The sequence below is a fragment of the Sus scrofa genome, chromosome 3 (assembly GCF_000003025.6).
Source record: "Sus scrofa isolate TJ Tabasco breed Duroc chromosome 3, Sscrofa11.1, whole genome shotgun sequence".
Taxonomy (NCBI): domain Eukaryota; kingdom Metazoa; phylum Chordata; class Mammalia; order Artiodactyla; family Suidae; genus Sus; species Sus scrofa.
The window spans coordinates 113,065,388-113,091,378 of NC_010445.4; the positions used below are offsets into that span (position 1 = coordinate 113,065,388).

At 39.5% G+C, this 25,991-nt stretch overlaps 1 protein-coding gene across 3 annotated transcripts in view; it reads left to right on the forward strand.

Moving 5' to 3' along the window:
- The window catches only part of ASXL2 (additional sex combs like 2, transcriptional regulator), a 140,022-nt gene that overhangs the window by 20,600 nt on the left and 93,431 nt on the right, over positions 1–25,991 (forward strand). The gene's annotated exons all lie outside the window — the stretch shown is intronic.

The window sequence follows — 25,991 nt, forward strand, 5'->3', positions numbered from 1 at the left end:
ACATAAATCTCTTTTTACGTCCTGCTTTTCCTGCATCTCACAAATTTTGATAAGTTGTATTTTCATTTAGTTCGTGTTTTTTAATCATTTATTTTTTTAGGCCATAACACCCGCAGTATGTGAAACTTCCTGGGCCAGGGATTGAACCTGTGCCACAGCAGTGACTCAAGCCACAGCAGTGATGATACCAGATCCTTAAACCCATTAAGCCACCAGGGAACTCCATTTAATATAGTATTTAAATTGATACTAAACAATTTCTCTTGAGATTTCTTCTTTGAGTCTTGTGTTGTTTAGAAGTGTGTTGTTTAATCTCTATGTATCTTGGAATTTTCCAGATATCTTTGTTATTGATTTCTAGTTTAATTCCATTGTGACCTGGGAGCAGACACAGCATGATTTCTAGTCTTTTAAATTTATTAAATTTATTAAGATTAAGCTCAGCAGGATGGGGCTGAAGAATGGGTGCTATGAAACTTAAGGAAAAAAGTTAATATGAAACAAGACACAGAGACATTTATCTTAAGTAAAGGTGGCAGCCTGGGGGACTCAAGGTCTCAGAGACCAAGAGCACCGCCTCAAGAAACCACACTGCTTTTATTGTGCTCTTCAGGATGACATCAAGTGAGGAGGGGGCTGTAGTTGGCGGATATAGGGTTTGTTTATTATTTTGTAAGTTCTTTTATTATTTTAAAAGTCACTTAGCTGGTAGAAGGTTAAGCTTTTACTCTGACCTTTAGGCACATAACAGTCATTAGCATTTGAGTTAGCTATATATGCATAGCATTCCAGAGAATCCTCACTGTGCTTCCGCATGCCTATTTGCAGCAACCCGGTGTCCCTAGGTTTGCACTTTGGTTCTCTTTGCTAATGCATATTCTGCTAATGACCGCTCATAAGCCACTTGGCCATGAGGTTCCTCTTTCTCTATTCCTTAGAGGACATATCATGCTTGTGCAAACGGCGTGCCAGTCTGCACAGGTCCTGCGTGCCTAGACCAACGCGTTATTATGTCCTCATTCAGCTGGCCCTATGAATAACTTATGCCTTCAGGTCTTTGTTCTTAAGCTTAAGTCATTTACCAGCACTGTGACTGTTTTTCAAGCAGGAAGGTGAGATAAAGTAAAGCAGGACAAGATAGAGTTTTAAGCAAAGAGGCTAAGAAAATATTGTAGAAACATGTCTTGCTACATTTTATGACCCAGAATTTCTTGTTCTTGGTGAATACTTTATGTGAGCTTGAGATGCATCCTTAGCTACTCCATTCAAGTTTTATAGCTACATTCTGTAGGAGTGACAGGTGAAATATGCTTACCCCATCTTACCTGGAACTGGAACCCATCCTATGTTTTGTATTTCCTTTGGAAAGATTAGAAATATAGTTACTTGTAATTTGTTATGTAGTGTGTTGTTTTATTTAAGCATTGTACCAATTTATCATGCTACCAGCAGTGTATGAAATCACTGCTGGTTTTGCCACATGGTGGATACATTTTAAGGCTAACATTTTTTGTTTAGAAGTTGTAGTGAGATAGTTGGGAGGTTCATCTATAATTAAATAATACTGCCTTACATCGCTAGAAAAGTTTATAGGTAATTTTTTTGCTTGTTTGTTTTTGATTTTCTAAGGCTGCATCCATGGCATATGGAGGTTCCTAGGCTAGGGGTCTAATTGGAGCTATAGCTGCCGGCCTTCACCAGAGCCACAGCAATGTGGGATCTGAGCCTCATCTGCAACCTACACCACAGCTCACGGCAACGCCAGATCTTTAACCCACTGAGCAAGGCCAGGGACCGAACCTGCAACTTCATGGTTCCTAGTCAGATTTGTTAACCACTGAGCCACGACGGGAACTCCTTTTTGCTTGTTTTTGGCTGCACCTGCAGCATGTGGAAGTTCCTGGGCCAGGGCTAGAACCCATACCACAGCTGTGATCTGAGCCACATCAATGACAGCACTAGGTCCTTAACCCACTGAGCCACCAGGGAACTCCTAAAATATAAGTAAGTAAATAGGTAGATAATGCCTGAAGTTTTCCCTCTAAAATTTGTGTTTCTGCTTGTGTTCGTTTTGTCACCACACTCTTCCTTTACCAACTCCTTTCTTTAACATTAGATTTTTTTTTTTTTTTTAGTTTTCCTTTGGGAGATAGACAAAATGGAGTTAGGCATGGCTGCTATAAAGTGAAGGTGAAGGTGGGGTGGAGGAAAACCTTTTCTAGCTTTCTCCATAGAGAGACTAAGGGATATAGTATCATTATAAATATTGTCAACTTAAATCAGGTTCTTAGATCCATCTGTAAGCTGTTGGAGAGAGAGTTTCTTTGGTGAATATCTTAGGTTGGCTTAAGATAGGATCAATTTGCAAACACCAAATCTCTGTCATATTATTGGGGATTTAATTTATGGAACACTTAATTTAGTTAAATATTGAGGACTTATCACATGTCAGGCATGTGGATGTAGCAGTGAATAAATTGGGAGAAAAAAGATCCCTGTCTGCATGGAACTTAATATGTGAATGGAGGTAGAAGACAGACAACATGGTAAATAAATACATTACACATTATATTAGAGCTAAGTTCTGTGGGAAACAATTAAGCAAGATGACTGGGGAATGCTGAGTTTGGAGTAGTTTGCAATTTTAATTGGGTCTTCAGGAAAGGCCTCATTGAGAAGCTGACTTTTGACCAAACAGTTGAAAGAGGTGAAGGAACAAGCTTTGCCAGATTCGCAGGGAAAGAGCATTCTACACAAGGGAGCATTCAGTGCTAAGACTCTGAGGCAGGCATGTGCCAGTCTTGGTCTAGGAACTGTGAGGAAGTAGCTGAAATAAAGTGATTGAAGAAGGGAGATGTGGGAGATGAAGGCAGTGAGGCAGTGTGTTCATTCTTGGGCTAAACACTGTGGTCTAGAATTCTTTTTTTTTTTTTTTGTCTTTTTTTTTGCTGTTTCTTGGGCCGCTCCCGTGGCATATGGAGGTTCCCAGGCTAGGGGTCTAATCGGAGCTGTAGCCACTGGCCTACACCAGAGCCATAGCAAGGCGGGATCCGAGCCGCGTCTGCAACCTACACTACAGCTCATGGCAATGCCGGATCATCAACCCACTGAGCAAGGGCAGGGACCGAACCCTCAACCTCATGGTTCCTAGTCGGATTCGTTAACCATTGCACCACGACGGGAACTCCTGGTCTAAAATTCTTGATGTATTTTCCTATCTTCCTGTTATAATTTACTTTCCAGTTCCTCTCCTACTGCATGTCCTGCTTAGAAAACTCAAGGTCTTCTGGAGTGATTTTGGATTGACATTGGCCTGTGGAAGGTAGTTTCCATGAGGTATCATCCTTCTTCCTGTGGCAGGGAATGGCCAACAACATTTCAACAGCAACAAAAATGTATGAAGTCCTTCAGGGGCTTTGGGAAAATTATGACATTTTTATTTTAAGTTTTAATATAGCCATTATTCAGAATATATCAGCTTCTGGCTTGTTCCTGTTTTTTTTTTTTTTTTTTTTTTTTAAATTAATTAATTAGTTTATTTTTTTTTTTATTCCTGTTTTTTATGCTGTATTCCTTTTTTTTGCTTTTTAGGGCCAAACCTGCGGCATATGGAGGTACCCTCGCTACGGGTCAAATCCAAGCTACACCCACTGGCCTACGCCACGGCCGTAGCAATGCTGCGTCTGCAACCTACACCACAGCTCAGGCAATGCCAGATCCTTAACCCTCTGAGCGAGTCCATGGATCCAACCCGCAACCTCATGGTTACTAGTCGGATTCGTTTCCTCTGCACTACAATGGGAACTCCCTATGCTGTATTTTTACAGTAAATTACTTCTGTTTGTATTATGGCAACTAGGATTTATGTATCTGTTGGATCAAGTATTGTTGAACTTGTGTCTCACTTTTCTTCTGACAGGATGGCAGTTTTACTGTTTTACAGTTTAACAGTTTTACTGTTAAAGCATTGAACACTTGTGACATAGAGCAGAAGTAATGCTAGCTAATTCAAAGCCCAACAAAGAATAGGACAAAAGGAGTTTGCAGCAGGATTGGCGTCATCTTGGGAGCACCTGGACACAGGTTCGATCCCCAGCCCGGCACAGTGGGTTAAGGCTCTGGTGTTGGTGCACCTGTGGCTCAGATCTGATCGCTGGCCCATGAACTCCATATGCTGCAGGGCAGCCAAAAAAAGAGGGAAAAAAAAAAAAAGAATAGAACAAAAAAGGGAAAACAGGGTAATTTTACTAAGCATGTGTGTATGTAAATTGCAAATACAGCAATATTATAAAACAACACACCATGATTAATCAGAGTTTATTCCAGAAATGCAGTTCCTTTGTTATTAGGAAATTATTAATTCATTAAATTATTAGATGGAAAATGAAAAACTATATGTAGAGATGGGTACTTGTCCCAGCTACTTAGGCAAGGATTTTATCTTCTAGACCTCCTTGAATCTACAAGTTGCCAAGTGACTATTTTTGCAGTGAAATTTGAGCAGAAGTAATGTCACTTCTGGGTCAAGGTATTTAAGAACAAGGTGTGCCCACTGATTAGGAATCAGCTGCACTGAACTGTTATAATCTGTTCATAGCTGAATAATTGTTATGAATCCTAACTTGTAGTGTGTTAAACTGACACTTTGAGATTTGGTTATAGCACCTAGTATTATCTAGTAGATGTGAACCATATGATTATCTTACATGTCAAAAACAGTTATTTAAATTCAATATCTGTTTAAAAACTTTCAGTTAAAAGAAGGTATTAAACACATTTATTACAGGAAAACTTAAGTAGAATATCGTTCTCAGTATGGGTGGCTTAGATATAATTGACTGTATGTTTGATTTAAGTTTATTTTCCTCCTACAACAACGGTCTTGGGAATAGTGGAAATAAAAGTAGGTACGTTGCCTTTTTTTTTTTTTTTAATAAGACACAACAAAATTCCATTATCTGGCCACTTTTGTGTGTGTGTGTGTTTGGGCAGAAAGGTACTTCTATAACATTCTATTGAAAAAAGAATATTTTAGTCTAACAGCCAGCATCACGATGGTGAAAAACTAGAGACAAATATATGGAAAAATTAGAAATATAGGAAGAAACCTTACTATGACCACTTTAATTTAGCATTGTTTTAGAAGTTTGTGGCCAGTGTAGTTTGGCCTGAAACATAAAATGAGGTATAAATATTAAGAGAAGAAAAAAAATACTGATTTTGCAGATATTGTGATTGCTTATTTAGAAATTCCAAAAGAATCAACAAAAACCAATTAGAGACTTAGGTAAGAATTCAGAAAGTTGATAGTTAAAGTAAATATATAAATGTTAATAAATAGAATTCCTAAATACTAATAATTAACAAAAATATTAAAAATATAAAAATATTTAGGAATAAGTTGAATAAGACATGTACAGGATCTAGGGGGAAGAAGACCCTAAAATACTAGGAAAGGATGGAAGAAAGACATGAAAAATTGAAGAGAGCCAATTTGTACCTGGATGGGAAGAATCAATACGATAAAGATTTCAATTCTTGTCATGTAAATTTATAAATGTAAAGCAGTTCCACTTTGGCAAAACAAGTCAAAAGTTCATCTGGGTTAGACTAAGAGTATTTTTTTAAAAAAGAAGTATAGTGAGGCATAAATTATGTTACTAGATATTTACATTTTTTACAAAGATGCAGTGATTGAAATGGCAGTGGTGTGAAACTAGACAAGACTGGTGAACAGTATAGAAAAAGCCCAGGGATAGTCAGGTATATCTAAGAATTCAGTAAACAGTGTTGAAACTAATCACTTGGAGAAAAAAATTACATCCCTGTCTCATACTGTATACCAAAACAAAGTATAGAAGGGTTGACATTTATTGGCTGTATAAATCTATATATGTACAAGCAATAGATGCTTGTAGCAAAACCCCCCCAGTACTTAAGGATAAAAAGACTTATATTCCTAATTCTCTTTCCAGTGGAAAATACTGATAATTGTTTCTAAGGTAAATGGCTAGAAACATTCTTTGTATACATATATACTACCACTACCCCCATGGGTAGTTAAATGATATATATAGTTCTGCAGCTTGCATTTTTCACTTAGTAATATGTGAATGGCTTTGCATATCTCATAGTATGACATTTTTTTCTCACAGTATTTTATTATGAAAAATTTAAAACACATGGCAAAGTTGAATGAATTTGACAGAGAATACCTACTGTATACCCACCACCTAGATTCCTCCACTATTTATTATCTATCCATCTATCAACATTACTCCTTTAAAAAATTATGGTAAAATGTATATAATGTAATTTATCATTTTGATCATTTAAAAGTATACAGTTTAAGTGTATGCACATTATTGTGTATCTGAACTCTAGAACTTTTTGTCTTGCATAACTGATACTCTGTACCCATTAAACAACTCCCCAATTCCTCTCCCCACACGGTTCCTGACAGCTACCATTCTATTTTCGATTTTGATATTCTGGATTCTTTATATGAGTGAAATCATGCAGTGTTTATCTTTTCACGACAGGCTTATTTTATTTAGCACAGTGACCTCAAGGTTTACCTGTGTGTCATAATTCCATTTTAAGACTAAATAATTTCACCGTATGTGTGTACCGCATTTTAAAAATGCATTCATCCGCCAATGGACAGTTGGTTTGTTTCTGCCTTTGGCTATTTGATAACGCTGCTATGAACATGAACGTACACATATCCCTTTGAGATCCTGCTTTTGATTCTTTTGGGTGTATAACCACAGGTGATATTGCTGGATCATATAGTAATTCTGGTTTTTACTTTTTGAGAGGAACGGGCCATACTGTTTTCCATAGCGGCTGCACCGTTTTACATTCCCATACAGCTCACAAGGGTTCCATTTTCTCCATATCCTTGCCAGCAGTTGTTATTTCCTATTTTGTGTGTTTTTTTTTGTTTTTTTTTTTTAATAGCAGACATCTTAGTGGGTCTGATGATATCTAATTGTGGTGTTGATTTGCATTTCCCTAGTGATTAGCGATTATTTTTATATGGTTGTTGGCTATTAGTGTATCTATTTTGGAGAAATGTCTTATTCAAGTCCTTTGCCTATTTAAAATTTTTTTTCCATTGAGTTATAGGAGTTCTTTATATGTTAGACAGTAACCCCTTTCTGTTTTCCATATATTTTCTCATGTTCTGTAGGATGCCTTTTACTGAGTTGGGTGTGTTTCTGGATGCAGAAAAGTTTATTTTATTTTTTTTATTTTTTATTTTTTTGTCTTTTTAGCTATTTCTTGGGCCTCTCCCTCGGCATATGGAGGTTCCCAGGCTAGGGGTTGAATCGGAGCTGTAGCCACCGGCCTACGCCAGAACCACAGCAACTCGGGATCCGAGCTGCGTCTGCAACCTACACCACAGCTCACGGCAACGCTGAATCGTTAACCCACTGAGCAAGGGCAGGGACCGAACCCGCAACCTCATGGTTCCTAGTCGGATTTGTTAACCACTGAGCCACGACGGGAACTCCTGGATGCAGAAAAGTTTAAATTTTAATATAGTTTAACTTACCTCTTTAAAAAAAATTTTTTTATGTTTTAAGATTTTTTTTCTTTATTATAGTTGATTTACACCTCTTTTAAAATTTTTATTCTTCTTTTTGGCTACACCAAAGGCATGCGGAAGTTCCTGGGCTAGGGATCGAACCTGTTCCATGGCAATGACAATGCAGGATCTTTAACCCACTGAGCCACCAGGGAACTTCAGTCTATTTTTATTTTTGTTGCCTGTGCTTTTGGTGTCCACATTGCTTTTTTTGATGGTGGCATATTCTTCTGTTACTTGATTATTCAGCAGTCTATTTTATTAATTACTTACTGGAATTTAGTTAATTTCTGTTTCATGATAATTACAAACATGGCTTAATAGTAAATATACATATTTGTGTACTTGTAAGAATATAGTCATCAAATTAATTTTTATATTGGAATTGTTGGAACAAAGGTGTATCCATCCAAGCAGAATTGTGCTTTGAAAGAGCTGTTCCATTTTATAGTGGTTGGTAACAGTATCTACTCCCTACATCCTGTCAAATGCTGGACTTTCCGTCCTTTTCGTCTTTGCCAATTTAGTAGGTGAAAAAAAAATCAGGTTTTGATTTCTGTGTTTAGGGTTGTATGGCTGTGGTTGAGCATCTTTTTAGGTATTTACTAACCACTTGTATTTCTGTTTCTCTAAAATATCTCTGTATCCTTTGCCAGTTTTTTTTTGAATTGGTGTTTTTGTCATTGATTTATAATACCTTTCTCTGTATATGATATGTTTCTTAATTTTTTTCGACTAGTTTTTCTTTAGACTTTGTGGGTTTGTGTGTATGCTTTTGTGTGCATGTGCATACATGCAGTACCAGGTTTCGTTTTGTTTTTGCCTTTTTGTTTTTTCTAGGGTTGCTCCCGCGGCATATGGAGGTTCCCAGGCTAGGGGTCTAATTGGAGTTGTTGCTGCCGGCCTACGCCACAGCCACAGCCACGCCAGATCCTTAACCCATTAAGCGAGGCCAGGGATTGAACCTGCAGCCTCATGGTTCCTGGTTGGATTCATTTCTGCTGCGCCACGATGGGAACTCCTAGCTTAATTTTTTAGCTTAACTTTTTTTCCCCCCAATTTTTCCCCCTACTTAACCTTGTTTTTGTTTGTGAAGAATCATTAGTTTGTTTGTTTTTTGTGTTTTGTCTTTTTAGGGCTGCACCCGTGGCATATGGAGGTTCCCAGGCTAGGGGTCCAATGGGAGCTGTTGCTGCTGGCCTACACCACAGCCACAGCAACACCAGATCTGAGCTGTGTCTTTGACCTACACCACAGCGCACGGCAACGCTGGATCCTTAACCCACTGAGCAAGTCCAGGGACCAAACCCGCAACCTCATGGTTTCTAGTCGCATTCGTTTCTGTTGCGCCGAGACGGGAACTCAGAGAATCATTGGTTTGTAACACGGTCACTGGCTGACTTTAGGGAGATCACAGTAACATTTTTGGAGAAATGGATATCCATCTTGTCATGCTTGAACTCCAGTGCAGTTCACTAGACCTCCTTTTGGCTAATAAAGGAGTTAGGAAGCAGGAAAAAAAAAAGGAAGGGCAGAGGCTAGAGCAGGGAGTGTTGATATTAGAAGGTCATCATGGTGAGAGTTAGAAATCTGTTCCAGTAAAAGTGACTGCAAGCTGCATTTTTCCCCCCTTCCTTCTGTTCTGCAACTTTATTTAGTAAAGTTCTCTTTTCCTAGCGCCTGCAGGTTTTCTTTTTTTCTTTTTTTGGTCTTTTTAGGGCTGTACCTGATGCATATGGAGGTTCCCAGGTTAGGGGTCAAATCAGAGCTGCAGCTGCCAGCCTACACCACAGCCACAGCCACATGGGATCCAAGCCTTGTCTGTGACCTACACTACAGCTCACAGCAATGCTGGGTCTTTAACCCACTGAGCAAGGCCAGGGATTGAATCTATGTCCTCATGGATACTAGTCTGTCTGTTACCTCTGAGCTACCTCTCAGCCACCTCTGAGCCACTGTGGGGATTCCTGTCTTCAGGGTATTTTTTTCCTTCCCTTTTTATACTATGCAAGGGCAGTATTTTAATCTTCTGAACTGGAGCTTTAAATAGAAATCTTTGTGCCTCTAGGGGGCTATTGTGGTGGCATTATTAATCACAGTAACACTGAGTTTTCTCCTAAAAAAAAAAAAAAGTGAAATTAGGAAATCTAGGTTGGAATTACTGGGTTGTGTGTTCTCTTCAGGAGGCTTCCTTCTGTCTGGTTCTCTTTTAATTAAAACCTTGACTATTTTGTCTCAGTTAATAAAGTGCATTTCACCATGAAAAGGTAAGAGTAAGAGATTAAAATAACTAGGGATATATATATCTCTCATACAATTAATACCTATATATATAATCAGTTGCTGAAATAACCCATTGTAAGTGTCTAAGGTATTTGAGAAGAAAGCGTGTCATTGAATGCTAACAGACTTCATGGATGAGGTGAGACTTTTTTGAGCTTGGTACTTTTGAGCAAGGATGTAGAAATTCAGATTCTGTTTGACATTTGGGAAACTCTGCAGTCCTAAGACAATGGCCTTGGTAGCTTCAAGGTGATGCTTTGGCTGGTTTCTGGGAATATTTTGTCATATAGTCTCATGGTTTACTAAGCTTAAGTGGAAAATCATGTGAAGTGTTTATTTTGTTTTGCTATAGTATAGTTAAAATCTTTTTGTGAGTAGTAGGCTAAGTATTGCCAGTGTTCATCATATTAGCTTTTTTGGGGGGCTGGGTGTTAACCCCTCATCATTTGGGAGTTCCTAGGCTAGGGGTCAAATCAGAGCTACAGCTGCCGGCCTACACCACAGCCACAGCAACTCCGGGATCTGAGCCGCATCGGTGACCTACACCACAGCTCATGGCAACCCCGGATCCTTAACCCAGGGAGTTCCTAGTCTTAATCTCAGAATGGGCTGTATCTCAGGACTGTTTTGAAAGTGGTAGAAAGAAGAAAAAGGGAAATTTATTAGTTTATTGCTGAAAATTATGGAGGAAGAGCTTCGGGTATGTTGGATTCAGTCTTTAAATAATTGCATTATCAAGGCTTTGTTTTTCTTTTCGTTTGTCTTTGGAGTGTTAAGAAGCTGTTAGCTTCTGTCTCACACTAATCAGTCTAGTAGTTGCTGGGCAAAAAAATGTCTTTTACCTGTTATTCTGCCCCTTAAAAGCTTTAGGTGTTTGAATGTTCTGCTCACTTCTAAACCATTACTGTGGCCAAAAGGTTGGTTTCATGCTTTATTGCTAATGTTGTTTCCCACCGTATGGATTGAGAATGGAGAGGGAGTGAATCTCCAAAAGAAAACCAGGAATCCTTTATGCTGCGCCACAGCAGTAACTCCACCCTGGCTGGCTTTATTATGCATATACTCCTATTTCTGTCTTGTAATCATAAATGAGAATTGTGGTAGATAAAAGATTGGGATAAGAAATGCACCCTAGGAGTTCTGTTGTGGCTCAGCAGTTAACAAACCCGACTAGCATCTGTGAAGACGCAGGTTCCATCTTTGGCCTCATTCAGTGGGTTAAGGATCTGGTGTTGCCGTGAGCTGTGATGCAGCTTGCAGATGCAGCTCAGATCTCACGTTTCTGTGGCTGTGGTATAGGCCAGAGGCTACAGCTCCGATTGGACCCCTAGCCTGTGAACTTCCATATGCTGCACGTGCGGCTCTAAAAAGACAAAAAAAGTGGGGGGGCACCCTAACTTTAATTAGGAACTGTGATTGCTATACCAGTAGCATTTTTTAATGTATAGTTTAGCCCGTTTCATTTTATTGGAAAATTATTTCAGGCCTGGCTTTCAAACAACTCTACAATTTGAAACCAACTTTTTAGCTTAGACATACAATCCTTTTATCAAAATTCTATTGTGATAGTAACACGTTGTCTGTGTAGAGTGGTACTAGCAGCACTGGTCTCCTATACCTGTTTCTTCTCCTTTGTTGGCTGGACCCTGGACCCTGTTTGGAATCTTGATCCTTCAGTGTGGACCAGAGTTGGGCAAATTTAGAAAAAAAAATTTTTTTTTTGTCTTTTTGCTATTTCTTTGGGCCGCTCCCGCGGCATATGGAGGTTCCCAGGCTAGGGGTCGAATTGGAGCTGTAGCCACAGGCCTGCGCCAGAGCCACAGCAATGCAGGATCCGAGCCGCGTCTGCAACCTACACCATAGCTCACGGCAACGCCGGATCGTTAACCCACCGAGCAAGGGCAGGGACCGAACCCGCAACCTCATGGTTCCTAGTCGGATTCGTTAACCACTGCGCTAGGACGGGAACTCCAGAAATGTTTTATAGAAAAAGGACAGTTAGATGTTTTGAGCTGATAGAAATGTTTTAAGGAAATGTCCCCATGTGCAGGTTCTTTAATTTTTTGATTAGGGATTAATTATTTGTTTTTGCGAAATATGGACACTTAACTGTTTTCCTCTCTCCTTGATTATCTGGCTAATAATGTGCCTTGTGGAAAGTTTAAAAACTAAAGTGTAACTAAGGAGTTCCTGTCGTGGCGCAGTGGAAATGAATCCGACTAGGAACCTTGAGGTTGCGGCTTTGATCCCTGGCTTCGCTCAGTGGGTTAAGGATCCGGCGATGATGCCGTGAGCTGAGGTGTAGGTTGCAGCAGTGATTCGGATCTAGTGTTTCTGTGGCTGTGGTGTAGGCCGGCAGCTGTAGCTCCGATTGGACCCCTAGCCTGGGAACCTCCATATACCATGGGTGTGGCCCTAAAAAGCAAAAAAAAAAAACCCTCAAAACTGAGGTGTAAAGAAGCAGAAAAAAATTCCTAATTCTACTGCATAGAGGCAATATATATTCTTAGTTATTTTGGGGTCATAGTTCCCTTTTGAAATTTTTTTCTTTTTTCTTTTCAGGGCCACATCCCCAGCATATAGAGATTCCCAGGTTAGGGGTCGAATTGGAGCTACAGCTGCCAGCCTGGGAATCAGCTCATGGCATCGCCAGATCCTTAACCCACTGAGCGAGGCCGGGGATCAAACCCACAACCTCATGGTTCCTAGTCGGATTTGTTCCTGCTGAGCCACGATGGGAACTCCCCCTTTTGGAATTTAATGAAAGTTCTGGATGAATCTTTTCTCCCAAAAAAGATATGCTAAATACTGTATGTAACTCCAAAGGAGTTCAAGGCATCTTGAAGCCAACTGTGTGTATCCAGTGGCCCTAGATCATAAATTAATAACTCTGATCTAAGGTAATACCATTAATATTTTATCATTCATTTCTAACTCATTTTTTTTCTCTACTTAATTAAAATCTTTTTTTTTTTTTTTTAATGTCTTTTTGCCTTTTCTAGGGCCACTTTCGCGGCATATGAAAGTTGCCAGGCTAGGGGTCTAATCGGAGCTGTAGCCACCGGCCTACGCCACAGCCACAGCAATGCCGGATTTGAGCCATGTCTGCAACCTACACCACAGCTCATTGCAACGCTGGATCATCAACCCACTGAGCAAGGTGAGGGATTGAACCCGCAACCTCACAGTTCCTAGTCGGATTCGTTAACCACTGATCCACGACGGGAACTCCGAAAAATCTTATTATGTATTCAGTTTTGCTTGTTGTTTTTGTATATCATAAGCATTTCCTCATCGAAAACTCTACTTAAAGATATCTTTTTTTTTTTTTTTTTTGCCTTTTCTAGGGCCGCTCCCTTGGCATGTGGAGGTTTCCTGGCTAGGGGTCTAATCGGACCTGTAGCTGCGGACCTATACCACAGCCACAGAAATGTGGGATCCAAGCCGCGTCTTCGACCTACGCCACAGCTCATGGCAATGCTGGATCCCCAACCCACTGAGTAAGGCCAGGGATCGAACCTGCAACCTCATCATTCCTAGTTGGATTCGCTAACCACTGAGCCATGATGGGAACTCCAAAGATATCTTTAATGACAATGTAATATATCATTATTTTCAATTTAGAAATAATTTTTTGGGTTTCTGCTATGTTTCAAGTATTGTCTAACCGGAGGACCATAGAGATAAAAAGGCTTATAGTTTCTTCTTTGCTCTTGAATTGCAGATTAAAAGATCTCTTTTTGAGGGGAGTTAAATTGATTTACTTTGTTATATTGGGAATTTAGGTTGTTTATTTTTACAGCTGTTATAAATAGTGCTGCAGTGAACACCTAGCGAACATATTGTGGGTCTAGATCTCCTGTGTATTTCTGTTTTTTGTAGATCGCTAGAAGTTAAGTGCTGGGTAAGAGGATATCAGTCTTTGAAAGATCCTTTTTTTATAATTCTTTTTTTTTTTTTTTTTTTTTTTTGGTCTTTTTGCTATTTCTTTGGGCCGCTCCTGCGGCATATGGAGGTTCCCAGGCTAGGGGTCGAATCGGAGCTGTAGCCACTGGCCTACGCCACAGCCACAGCAACATGGGATCCGAGCCGCGTCTGCAACCTACACCACAGCTCACGGCAACGCCGGATCGTTAACCCACTGAGCAAGGGCAGAGAATGAACCCGCAACCTCATGGTTCCTAGTCGGATTCGTTAACCACTGCGCCACGATGGGAACTCCCTGTTTGTAGACTTTTTGATGATGGAGATATGAGTAAGTTGAGTTTAGTACAAATCACAACTTCCATCCTAACCCATCTTCAGACTTCTTTTTTCCCTTAACTTGTGCTTCTTTTGTATTTCAGGGAATGTGGCGGCTCTTTCACTATTCCTACATTTTGTTTTAATTTCTTTAAATATCAGATATATGCCAGTTTTCTCGAGGTATAATTTCCATGTAGTACAATACATGCATTTTAAGTATATAGCTGAGTTTGTTCTGACAAATGTATACACCCATATAACCACCACACTAGTCAAGGTATATCTTTTCAGTATTTCTTCTCTCCTATTATACCTGTCTGTCTTTCCTTTCCCATATTCTCTGCCCTAGTTGTAAACTTCAGGGCTTGTTTCTTATTCATCTTTGTATCTTAGCACTGTATTTGTTTTCAGCACTCTAAAGCACTTAGTAAGTGTTTGTGACGGTAACAATTAGTTTTAGGAGTGGTGTGGATGTGTAACTGATTTAGAGACAGTATAGCTTAATGCTTAGGAGCAAAGAAGCTTGTCTTCCAACACTTATTAGCTGATGTGACCTTGGGTAAGTTACTTATTTTCACTGTGCCAAAGTTTTCACATCTGAAAAATGCCATAATGGTTACCGACTTCATAGATTTATTGTAAAGGTTAAATGAGCTAATATATGTAAAGTATAGAATAGTACCTGGCATTTCAATGCTAGATCAGTAGTAACTTACTATTAATTCTTCAGAGTTTTGGGGAGAATTAGGTATTGAGAACTTTTTTCTTTGAGTTGGGAAATGTACATTCTTGGATAATGAAGTAAAAAGAATCTAAGCTAGCAGATGAGAATGACTCGATAGAGCTATTCAGTATTGAGAGACCTTTAGGTAAAGCTGTACCCATGAGTTTACAGAGCTAGCTTCTGAAATTTCTGGATATCTGTAGCTGCCTTTCCACATAGATTTGTATTTAAATATTCTCAGCCTTTTCTCACATTCAGGTTTCTGCTCCTGAATCTGCAACATATTTGCATTTGTACTCATCTTTTATCCTTCTTTCTTGTTTGTTTTTTCTTTGAAAAGGCGTTTTTAGGAGTTCCCTTTGTGGCTCAGTGGTTAATGAACCTGGCTAATATCCACTGGTTCGATCTCTAGCTTTGCTCAGTGGGTTAAGGATCTGGTGTTTCTGTGAGCTGTGGTGTAGGCTGCAGATGTGGCTCGGATCTGGTGTGGCTGTGGCATAGGCCAGCTGCTGCTGCTCCGATTTGACCCCCAGACTGGGAACCTCCATGTGCCACAGGTGTAACACTAAAAAGACAAAAAAATCAGGGCATTTTTACTGTTGTCCATGGCCGGTGTTGCCACCTGTGTTCCTAATTCCACCAGTCAGAAGTCACATATCTTAGATCTATCCTGTGATAGCTGCTAGAGGATACTAGGTGAAGACAGGTGGTCCCAGTCCTCATGCAGCTTGTGTACTGGTGGGCAAGACAGGTGGTTTAAGATGCAGTTATAATACATACACTGTGATAAGCACTACTGGAGTGTATGGAATTCTGCTGTAGGAGCATAATTATTTTTGAAACCACAGGAGAATGAAAATGCCCAAGGAGAGTAGAGAGTGAGACAGGAGAATCTTGAGAAAGATCAACATTCAAAGATTGTGGAGAATGAGAAGTTGCTGGTGGAAAGGTAGGAGGGAAACAGGGAGAGTCTGGTATCACAGAAGCTGAACAGAAGAGTGCATCTTAGGACAGAGGCAGTTAGTGATCAACAGATACTACTCAGCAACCAGGTAAGGTCCTTTTCCTACTTTCCTTTTCAGATATTTGGCTCTGTTGGTTGGTTATTCCTTCTGTTTGAATTCCGTGTTTCCTTATTATCTTTTCAGCTCTTGAATTCATAGTGAGTACATGTATAGTGAGTTTTGTAGAGGAAGGATACTGCATTCTCTGAATTCATTTGTTTTCAAGTGTCAAATTTTAAACAGCCAAATTTGGATAAAGAGAGATTTGTCAAACTATCTGAATCTGTTTGCCTCTCATTTTGGGATGGGGAGAGTTAATATAGTGAGGGATACTTGTGGTTCTTTTTACCTGGGATCAGTGAAACTTCAGATCCATTTGACAAAACAATTGTTGATTGATTCCATGTTTTCTTTCTTTCTTTCTTTTTTTTTGTCGTTTTGCCTTTTCTGGGGCCGCTCCCTCGGCATATGGAGGTTCCCAGGCCAGGGGTCGCATCGGAGCTGTAGCTGCTGGCCTATGCCAGAGCCACAACATCACCGGATCCGGAGCCACATCTGTGACCTACACCACAGCTCACGGCAACGCTGGATCCTTAACCTACTGAGCGAGGCCAGGGATTGAACCCGCACCCTCATGGTTCCTAGTCGGATTTTTGCTAACCACTGAGCCACAATGGGAACTCCCTTATCTGTACATTTTAAATGTAAAATAAAATTTCCTAGACTGAACAAAATTCAGGTTCTACATATCTGTAATGAACTCATAAGTGTAGCAGTAATTGAAATACTGCTGTTATTTAGGCTAGACTCAAACTCACATCTTTGGAGATGTTTATATTATTCTTGAATATCCAACATATAAATTTTATATCCTTTTTTTAATCTGGATGTAAGAATCTACAAGTAAGAAAGTAGATGTATTAAGTACACTCTAAGAAGGCATTTATTTTATCATATTTTAATTCTGTGTAGTGTTAATTTTAATTCTTCTGAACAGTTAATTCAGTTTGTCAAAATAGTTTCTAAAAATTGTTTTGTAGTTTCATGAACAGTTCTAATAGAATGATTTTGTGTTTGATAAACACTGCCCTCCTGTGGTTTAAAGTAAACTAAATGTTTTGTGAAACTACTTTAGTCTTTCCACTTAAATTGTGGTAAAATAATGTAGTAGTAATAGCTATACAATAATAGTATTGCAGTGGTAGTGTAATGGAGTATGGTATTTTTGCTCAAAAATATGTGGCCATTTTGTTTTCCTTGACATTGCTCGGTGGGTTTCTCTAGTGTGTCTCTCTACACATTTTTCTCACTGTTAATGTACATTTTCTTTTTAAAAATTAAGTGAATTTAAAGAGTTAAATGTACATGGAAAGGTGAAAAAATACTAAGCCATTGAAGGAAGGTAAACTACACTTAAATATAGACATGCTAAAATAAATCAAAAGACCAATAGGTTATAATACATTAAATTAATAAAAACCTCCATGGAGGAGTTCCCGTTGTGGCGCAGTGGTTAATGAATCCGACTGGGAACCATGAGGTTGCGGGTTCGATCCCTGCCCTTGCTCAGTGGATTAAGGATCATGAGCTGTGGTGTAGGTTGCAGACGCGGCTAGGATCCCGCGTTGCTGTGGCTGTGGTGTAGGCCAGCGGTTACAGCTCCGATTGGACGCCTAGCCTGGGAACCTCCATATGCCGCAGAAGCGGCCCAAGAAATGGCAAAAAGACACACACATGCAAAAAATAAATTAAAAAAAAAAAAAAAACCTCCACGGAAAAGCAACAGTAATGAAAAGAAGAATAAACTAGAAAAAGTGCTTGCAGTAAGTGTGATGGTAAAAGTTTTAATATATTTAATATGAAAACTAGTCTCATATAAGTAGACAGTGGTTATGAATAACCAGTTTACAAGTAATTAAAACACAAAGTATATTAAAATTCATAATAGTATTTCACAAAATGATATTCATAATATACTAGAACTTCAAACAACTAAGCTGTCTTCACCAGTCCCCTTTGGAGTATTCTAGAAAACCCAGCTAATTATTCTGAGAATTAGTAAATAGAAGGACAGAATCAAGCACTTAATCCTGCCTTTTTCTGTGTCAGTTGTGTGTACTTCAGATAACCAAGTGGTAGGTGAAGGAAAGCATTTATCTTTAGAAGGAGTCTAGCTTATAAATTAAGAAAAGATAGGAGTTCCCTTCGTGGCTCGGTGGCTAATGAATCCGACTGGGATCCATGAGGATGCAGGTTTGATCCCTGGCCTTCATCCCTGGCCTGGCGTGCAGCCCTAAAAAAAAAAAGAGAGAGAGAGACCACAGGTAAAACTAAAGCCCAGAGATTAACTTTCCAGGATCACAGAGCTTTAAATATTAGTCAGGTATAAAATTAAGGTCCATCTCACTCTAAACATATGTTGGTAACCATCAGGATATAGTGCCTCTTTAAGCAATATAAATGTGCCACTATAGGACATGGACTAAGTGATTTAGTGTGTATACTTATGTGTGTATGTATGTATATGTGTGTATACATGTCATTTAGTGGAGTATTAAGTTGCTATGAAACATATCAATAGTAAATGTCATAAGATTTGCAGAAAAGGGCTTATAATATTAAAAAACAAAGTATAGACTAATATATAAAGAAGAATGTCAACTGCAAAATGTTATAGAACACTCTCTGGAAGGGAATATGCCAAGATGTTAAATTCTTTTTTCTCATGGAGGAATCCCCCTATACATAGAATTAAACAAAACCTTTTTTGTGGCGGGGGGGTGTGGTCTAAATTTTCTAGAATGAATATTATTATCATGGGGGGGGCTTGTTGCTTTATATATGGTATATATGACTATATAGGTTTAACTCAGCACCTGAATCAGTTTCTTTGTGGAATTCTAGAAAATATCATTGGAAGTTGCTGGAACACCCTTGTCTAGCCTGATAAACGTTTGCGTTTGAGAAATACTCAGAATCTTCCTAGGCCCCACTTGAGTATTTCTCAAATGTTGAGTTTGAGAAATATTCAGAATCTTCCTAGGCCCCACTAGAGTTTTGTTTAAAGATCTGTGGTAAGAGGGTCTTTATCTGATCATTATACTTGATGGTCATAATCCCCATCATAATAAAAGATATATATATATATCTCTGAAGGAAATGAAATTACTGTCTTATAGAGATATCTGCACCCTTGGTTCATAGCTGAGACATGGACAAAATGTAAGTGTCTGACAACAAATAAATAGGTAAAGAAAATTTATATTTATATATATATATTTAAAAATAATATATATTTTAAATTTATATATATTTAAATATATACAAACATAATATATATACACATATATATAAACAATATTATTAAACCATAAAAAAGAAGGAAAATGTGCTATGTGTGACAACTTGGATGAACTTTGAAGGTATTTTGCTAAGTGAAGTAAGAGAAAGACAAATACTGCAGCATCTTCTTTATATATGAAGTCCAAAGAATCTGACTCGAAACAGTGTAGATTGATGGTTACCAAGGGTTGAGTGGTAAGGGAAATTGAGAGATGTTGGTCAAAGGATACAAATTAGCAGTTAAAAGATGAATGTGTTGTGGGCATCTACTGTATAGCTTGGTGGCTATAGTTAACAATATTCTATTGTATACTTGAAATCTGCTTAGAGAGTAGATATGGGTACCTGTGTAAGACAATGGTGTTACTTAACCTTAATTTGGTAATCATTTTGACAATATTTGTGTGTATCAGATCATCACTTTGTACACCTTAAACAGGGTTATTTGTCAATTATATCTCAATAAAGCTAAGGGGGAAAAACTTGACTAAAGTAATGAAATGTGTGTGTGTAGGGGTGGTGGTGCTTGTGAGTGTCAGTGTATCTTAGAGTGGTCGGGTATAGCTCTGAAGAAGTGAGGCAGAGAGTCCCTGAATTTCTGGGAAAAAGCATTGCAGGAGGAGGGAGCCAAGTTCAAAGGCTCTGAGTGAGGAATGAATTGGTTATGTTTGAGAAAGGGCAAGAAGGTAATGTGAGAAAAATGAGAGGTAGTGTTTCATGTAGAATCTTCTAAGCCGTATTAAGGAATTCAGATTTTATTTTAATTTTACTTATTAAAAAAAAGTGACAAGGAGGATGGAGTTCCTGTTGTGGCTCAGCGGAAATGAATCTGATTAGCATTCTTGAGGACCCAGGTTTGATCCCTAGTTTCGCTCAGTGGGTTAAGGGTCTGGCGTTGCCATGAGCTGTGGTGGTGTAGGTCACAGACGTGGCTCAGATCTGGCATTGCTGTGACTGTGGTGTAGGCCGTCGGCTACAGCTCCAAATCCACTCCTAGCCTGGCAACCTCCAACTTCTAGCCTGGCAACCTCCGTATGCCGTGGGTGTGGCCCTAAAAAGACTTAAAAAAAAAAAGTGACAAGGAGTTTAAAAATCAGAGGAATATGTAATTTAAGTTTCAGAAAGGCTACCTAACTGCTAGGTGAACAGACTGGTGAGTTATATTAGTTACATATAGCTTTGGCTATGTATGACAGTTCCTTAAATGATTTGAAAGTTTATTTCTCCTTCATGCAACAGTCTGGAGGTGTAGTCTTTCCTCCATTCCTAGGGTGTGTCCTTATCTGTTTGGTTCAGAATGGCTTGTCACCTCCTTCCTTTTCAAAACAACAGGGTAGAGGGAGGGCCAAAGAGAGATGTGCTCCAGCCTCTTGAAAATCTGGGTTGTTGCAGTTATCACTGCCCCTCATGTTCTGCTGGCCAGAGCTTGAGAGGTTTGAGGGAGTCTGAGAGAAGACCCCTTCACCCCACCCTGGCATGTTCTCTTTTCATTTATAGCTATATAATATTCAATTGTGTGGATAGACCAGTTTTCTTAATATTTTATTATTAGATAAGCCTTTAATGTTTTATTAACACAGTGAATATTTTCTTGTATTATCTGTAGTTTACTAGATTATGTGTACATATCCATTCCATGGTGTTAATTTATTATTGCTGTTTTTGCTATCCAAAATAGCAAGAAAAAAAGCATTAAAATGTGATTTTTATTTTTATTTTTATTTTTATTTTATTTTTTGCTATTTCTTGGGCCACTCCTGCGGCATATGGAGGTTCCCAGGCTAGGGGTCTAATCGGAGCTGTAGCCACCAGCCTACGCCAGAGCCACAGCAACGCGGGATCCGAGCCGCGTCTGCAACCTACATCACAGCTCACGGCAACGCCGGATCGTTAACCCACTGAGCAAGGGCAGGGATCGAACCTGCAACCTCATGGTTCCTAGTCGGATTCGTTAACCACTGCGCCACGACGGGAACTCCCCTAAAATGTGATTTTTAAAATTTGATTGTTAGTGAAGTCAAACATTCTGTACCATTTTTCCCCCATAAATTCTTATTAGGGGATATTGAATGCATATGCAAAAGTCAGCAGTAGTATAAATGAACACCTTCGTACCCACCATGTTGCTCTATAACTATCCACTTAGAGCCAGTCTTGCTGTACTTAAGCTCCTATCCAGATTTCCTCTTGTATTATTTTCAAGCAAATCCCTGACATGTAATTTCATCTGTATTTCAGTATGCAGGTGTTTATTCATACGTTTTTGTTTTTTTTTTTTTCCGTCTTTTTGAGGCTCATGCCCTAGGCACACGGAGGTTCCCAGGCTAGGGGTGGAATCAGAGCTACAGCTGCCGGCCTACGCCACAGCCACAGCAACACAGGATCTAAGCTGCATCTTCGACCTACATCATAGCTCACAGCAATGCTGGATCCTTAACCCACTGAGCGAGGCCAGGGATCGAACTTGAAACCTCATGATTCCTAGTCGGATTTGTTTCTGCTGCACCACGCCGGGAACTCCTCATATGTTTTTTTATCCAGTCATATTAACTCTTTTATGAGCTATCTGTCCATGCCCATGGTGTATTTGTCTTCATTTTCAGTAATTTTGCACTATTTTAGAATATAGACAATAAGTAAAGGCCCAGTTTTCTGTGTGGGGCTTAATTTGGATAAAAGTAGTAAGATCAGGAGTTCCCATTGTGGCGCAGTGGTTAACGAATCCGACTGGGAACCATGAGGTTGCAGGTTCAGTCCCTGCCCTTGCTTGGTGGGTTAACGATCCAGCGTTGCCGTGAGCTGTGCTGTAGGTTGCAGACGCGGCTCGGATCCTGCGTTGCTGTGGCTCTGGCGTAGGCTGGTGGCTACAGCTCCGATTAGACCCCTAGCCTGGGAACCTCCATATGCCGTGGGAGCGGCCCAAGAAAATGGCAAAAAGACCAAAAAAAAAAAAAAAAATAGTAAGTTCAGTTTTGGACATGTTAAGTTTGAGATGGAACATCCAAGGTTGATGTTTAAAAGGCGATTATAAACAGATTGGGCTGCTTCTTTTCATTTATCTAGATAGGGGTGATTGGTGAAGTCTTGGTAGTTGATGTTATTCAGGGAAAGTTGGAGTGAAAAGCAAAAGCTGCAAAATGATGCTTGTAAAATATTTAAGAGCTGGCCATAGAAAAAAAGAAGAAACATTTTGGAAAAAAAAGTCTGGAGAGAGCAGTGTCTATGGAGGAAAAGGTTAATAACATCTTTTGTAGCATAGAGATCAAGGATGATGAGAAACAGAAATATGTTTGCTAGATTTTATGATTAAGCAAATGAGAAAATAGATGCAGATGCAGGACACTGTGTGCTATAGGGTGCAAAGTAGACCTGAGCTTGAATTTTTTTTTTTTTCTTTTTTTCCCCTGGCCTTGCCCAAAGCATGGAAGGTTCTGGGCCAGAGATGGAACAAAAGCCACTGCAGTGATGTGCTGGATCCTTAACCCACTGAGCTACCAGGAAACTTGCTAAGTTTGAATTCTGGCTGCCACGTATCTTGCTATATTATGTTTGGAAATTTGCTTATTGAGTTACCCCACTTTTTAAGGTTGCTGACACATCTAACTGAGAGAATGAGTAACACTTGTTTGTGTCTTCTTCATAAATGGTAGTTACTGGTATCACATTGTGATACCTTAATGGCTGGTCTAGGATATCTGACTTTTATTACACAAGTCTTGTATCTGTTGTTATTGATTTGCAGTGCTAATGAACAGTCTTTTGGTAGGCTAGTATAGATTCTTAAGAATTGGTTCAATTTTAGTTTTCATTCACATCTATTAATTGCCAAGAGTTCTTTGTTTTTTAAATGATAAAACGGAAAGCAATTCAGGTATAAGAGTTTCTGCCTAACATTTGGATTAAAAAAGAGAAACCAGAATTGACTTATATGAAGTCAATCCCCTCCCCCGCTTTTTTGGCTGCACCTCTGGCATGTTCCAAGGCCAGTTATTGAACCCGCACTGCAATTGCAACCTGTGCCATAACTGCAGCAATGCTGGATCCTTAACCTGCTGTGCCACATGGGAACTTCCTAAGAAATCAGGGTTTTTTGTTTTTTTTCTTCTTTTTAGGGCCACATCTGCTGCATAGGGAGGTTACCAGGTCAGGGGTTGAATCAGAGCTGCAGCTCCTGGCCACAGCCACAGCCACAGCCACGTGGGATCCAAGCTGTGTCTTCAACCTACACCACAGCTCATGGCAATGCCAAATCCTTGATTCTTAACCCACTGGTCAAGGCTTCATTGTTTCTGCTTCGCCACAATGGGAACTTCCAAGAAGTCAGTTTTAAAGCAAGTCTCTTAGTGGTAAACATTCTTTGTTTTCCTTTATCTAAGAATGTTTTGATTTGCCCTTTGTTCTTGGAGGGTTTTTTTTCCCCTTAGATAGGAATTTTGGGATTACAGTCCTTTTCTTTCAGCCCTTTAAAATATTCTTCCCTGTTTCTGCCTTCCATGGTGTCTGATGAGAAACCCACATTACTTGAATTGCTCTTCTCCTAAATGGAATGTTGTTTTTCCTTGGCTGCTTTCAAGATTTTGAAACTTTGTTTTTAGTCACTTAATTGTGAGATATCTGGGTATAGATTTCTTTGAATTTATGTTGATTGAGATTAATTGATTTTCCTGAAATTGTAAGTGTGTATCTTTCACCAAATTTGGAAAGTTTTATGTTTTCTGCATGCTATTCTTTATCCTCACCTTTTGGGACTCTGATAACATGAATATTAGACCTTTTGATATTGTCTCATTAGCTCTTTTCATTTATTTTTTATATCATTTTTATTTTTGTTTTGCCCCTTCCCCCCCGCATGTGGAGTCCACACTACAGCAGCAGCCTGAGCTGCTGCAGTGAGAAGGATGGCTTCTTAACCTGCTGTGACCCAAGGGAATTCCTTTATCATTTTTCTCTTTATTCATTAGAATGGATAGTTTCTATTCCTCTGTCTTCCAGTTCACTGATTCTTTTCCTTTGTTATCTCCTTTCTGCACTTGAGCACCCCCTGGGAATTTTGCGTTTCACTTTGGGGTCTTTTTTTTTTTTTCAGTCTTAAATTTTTATATACCACATAGGCTTACACACAATAATATAATCTTACTTGTCTGCTGAGACTTTTTTTCCTTCTTTGGCCGTCCTGTGTCATATGGAGTTCCTAGGCCAGGGATTGAATCTGAGCTGGAGTTGTAACCTGCACCACAGCTGCAGCAATGCTGGATCCTTAACCCACTGTGCTGGGCTGGGGATTGAACCTGCATTTTTGCTGTGGCAGACACATTGTTGATCCCCGTGTGCCACAGTAGGAACTCCAGCCGAGACTTTGGTGTATTTTTTTCCCAAGAATATTCTTTCCTGGCACTCCTGTGGCATATGGAGGTTCCCAGGCCAGGGACTGAATTCACACCACAACAGCACCCAAGCCACAGCCGTCACAGCACTGGATCCTTAACCCACTAGGCCATCAGGGAACTCCTTCCTGGCTTCTTGAGGCATGGTTTTGATAGCTGCCTTAAAGTCTTTGTCTGAAAATTCCAGTGTCTATGTCATCTTGGTTTGTTGTATGTAAGTTGTCTCGTCTCTTGTGAGTTTTTAAGGTTTTCTTGGTTCTTCATATGTCAGGTGGTTTTGGATTGTATATTGGACATTTTGATGTCACTTTATGTTTCTCTATGTCTTATTTAATTCTTGTGGAAAATGTTTTATTTTGAGAGATGGGAGGTTTTTTGGAGGGTGGATTTCAAGCAGGCCTTTGGCCTTGTTAGGTTCAGATCACAAGTTTCTACCTACTTGGTGTGCACTAAAATGCCAGTGTGTAATTTTCAGACCCTTTGTTTCTGTCTGTTCTGCATGTGTACCACCAAGTGGCAAATTTGGGAACCTGATAGTATATGCATAGTTCTTGGGTGACCCTAGGAGTGATTTTTTTTTTTTTTTTGGCCAAGCCTGTAGCACGTGGAAGTTCCCTTGCCAGGGATTAAACCTATACCAAAGCAGTGACCCAAGCCGCTGCAGTGACAGTGCTGGCTCCTTAACATGCTATGCCATAAGAGAACTCTGACCCTAGGAATGTTTGTAGACTTAGTGGTATCACTTTCCTTAGTTCCTTTCTCTTTGCAAGTTCCCTGATGGTTTCTGGCTCCTGGGGACCTTTCTTCCTTGTCCTATGGCTAGATAACTAGGGTTTCCATTTTGGTGTTTTGCTATACACTTGCACAATTGCATCTGCCTTTAACGCCAAGCAACAGGATGGGGGGCGAGAGAATATAAGCCATGGGAATTCCCTCCGCACTCATGGTTTTGGAAGTGATCTGCTTTCTTGAAGTTTTGGGTTCCTGTCCATCACTGCCACAGGGAAAAAAACCCCCAAAGGATCTTCCTCCCCCTTATGGATCTCTTTTACCTCTCAAAAAAAGTCAAAAAAAGAGAAGACTTCTCTTGGAGCCATTTCTTTCTGTACTTACTATGCGGTTCTGAATTTTGAGTCTAGGCTGAGTGATCCTGGGGGAAACAAAACCAGGAAACTCACTGCTCAGTTAATAATCCTAAGTTTGGTTTTCTCCCCAAAGCCAACTGCTACCATTTTCAGAGTCATCAGTTTTTAGTTGTATTCAGTGGGAGAGACAGGATAAACTATGCTTATATCATCTTTACCAGAACTGGAACACAGATGCCATTTCAATTTCATTATAACTGTATTGTTCATTTGTTTTGGTTAAGAAATTACTGAACATCCAAGATGTAGACTTTGCTTGGGATTGTAAAG